Source organism: Anoplophora glabripennis, unplaced genomic scaffold, assembly GCF_000390285.2.
Source record: "Anoplophora glabripennis isolate ALB-LARVAE unplaced genomic scaffold, Agla_2.0 scaffold739, whole genome shotgun sequence".
NCBI lineage: Eukaryota > Metazoa > Arthropoda > Insecta > Coleoptera > Cerambycidae > Anoplophora > Anoplophora glabripennis.
Genome location: NW_019416833.1, coordinates 195,451 through 197,736, shown reverse-complemented (window position 1 = coordinate 197,736; position 2,286 = coordinate 195,451).

The window sequence follows — 2,286 nt, the reverse complement described above, 5'->3', positions numbered from 1 at the left end:
CTGCGGTGGCTACTTCAAAAGAGTTTGGTCCTGATTGTCGCAGGATCATATATGGTCCCTCGAACAACAAAAAGAATTTCCTTATTTTGGAATCTTCGGCAGAGGATTGAGGATGGGTCCTTACCCAGACTANGAGTGTCGCGTTCTAAAACTTTGTTGTTAAAAATTGACACGCTCCAATCGCACGGTATTGCCTGCGCGGTGAAATGTGACATGATAACACGGCTAGTGTAAATTGAAAAGTGTCAAGTTTCTCGCGCGATAGTCGTGGCTCGTGGAGTGTTAAAAATTTCAACAGTTTTATAGACGGTTTGTTCTGAAATGGAGCAAATTATAAACAAAAAAAGAAAATTAAAAGTGGCTTTTTTTTTCTTTAGATTTAATCTTCCATAAAGATGGATAGGATTTATATAGCTCAATAAAATTTGTAATTGTTTCTTTTGACCAATATCGTGCATCTGCCATAGTCTATAAAAAAATACAAAAACGCTTACAAATATGCGAATCCTAGGTAGCTATGTTTATATTAAAAAATTTAAAAAAGTACTTATCGCCTTATAAGAGTAAACTCCATAAGACCGCGTGAAAATCGAAGTAAACTTTACCCTACGTGAAATTTCCGCATGAAAACAACTGGCGACGTAATGCAGGATTTGACACGTCTAAGAACCGCGCGATTATATACATTTACTCTAACAAGCTTTCGCGTGTGATTGGAACGGGGCGCTCCAATCGCTCACGATTGAGCGTAAGTGTAAAGGTACCTATTGCCTTGTCCTCTCAAATCGTATTACAAGCTTCGCCAATACGATGTCGCAGTCCATGTCGATGTGACATGGACCAATGTCACGAACTTCCGTGGAGTACACATCACTTGTCACATATCCTCACAAAAAGAAGTCTAAAGGGGTGAGGTCCGTGGACAGGGGGGCCATCTAGCTAGCCTGCCGCGGCCTATTCAGCGATTAGGAAAAGTAACGTTTAGAAAGTTGCGCACTCCCCGAAAAAAGTGAGCGGAGACTCCGTCATGCAATAACCACATATTTTGCCGAACATTTAATGGCACGTCTTCCAATAACCCCGGAACTAAGGAATACTAAGAAAAATAAAAATTTAAATGTCGTCGATGGGAATTCAGGGTATTTCAGAAACTACTAAAGATATGATAAATCTGACACGACGTTCTTGACCTCGATTTTCGTGGCAAACTCGAATGTCAAATAGAAAATTTATTATCTTCATTTGTTTCTGAGTTACAGGGCGTTTCTCGTTACTGTCACATTTTTTAATATGTCTGTATCTCAGCTATTAAATAAGTTAGAGTTAAAGTGAAAACTGCTCATGACTAATTCTTTAGCATAGAGTTGAATGCCGGTTTTAGATCTTAAGATGTCGGAGTTGTGACCCAGTTATATTTTTTAAATGGAAATTATAGCTAACCATGGACTAAATATTAGAGATTTTTTTCGCTTTTTAGTAATATATCACATGCTATAGTTGCTTTTACAAACACGGGAGATACAGAGTGTTTTATATACAGGGTTATTCACAACTTATCCAAAAAAATTTGGGAATAGATGCGGTTTGAGAAATGGAGTCAATATTGTAAAAAAAAAATTGTAAAATCCTTATAGTTTCCTAGAAAAAAATTATTGAAGTTAGTGCTTTCAACCATTACATAGCTGGACAATTGTAGTCTCTAGTGTCATTCGTAATACGCCTGGAGAGCCACGTGGCCTCAGCGACTCCGAATACTGAAATCCGATGTTTATAATAGTTTTTTAGTAGTTAGTGTCAAAAATGGCTTGCGTGTATAGCAACTCGGAGTTGATGGATATTGTTTTAGTTTATGATGAAGCAAGAAAACATTTTTATTATGGTGAAGTATTTGTGTTATTGTGAAACAAGACAGAACTTGTGTTAGTTCGTAGAAACTGAGTAAGACGGACCCAAATGTGTTTACACGTCGGTGGACAAAATTTTGAACAGTTATTGTGACATCAGGTATGTCAAATTATTTTATTATTTAAAACCACAAATGAATTTTATTAATTAATAATAACAATAGCGGTAAAATCAGTTAAATTTGCTGATATAAAGTAGGTGCTATAAAATTCTATTTATTCTTTTCCTTGCGAAATTCTTTCAAGTTTTTGCCCGTTTTTATCACTGCCGCCTTGACGGTCGCATTGTGCCAGGTCAGGTTTTACAGTGGACCAGTTTCCAGTGCCGTGCAGAAGTGTATTTTTAAATCATTTTCGAACTGCACTTTTTGATTTTTTCTTT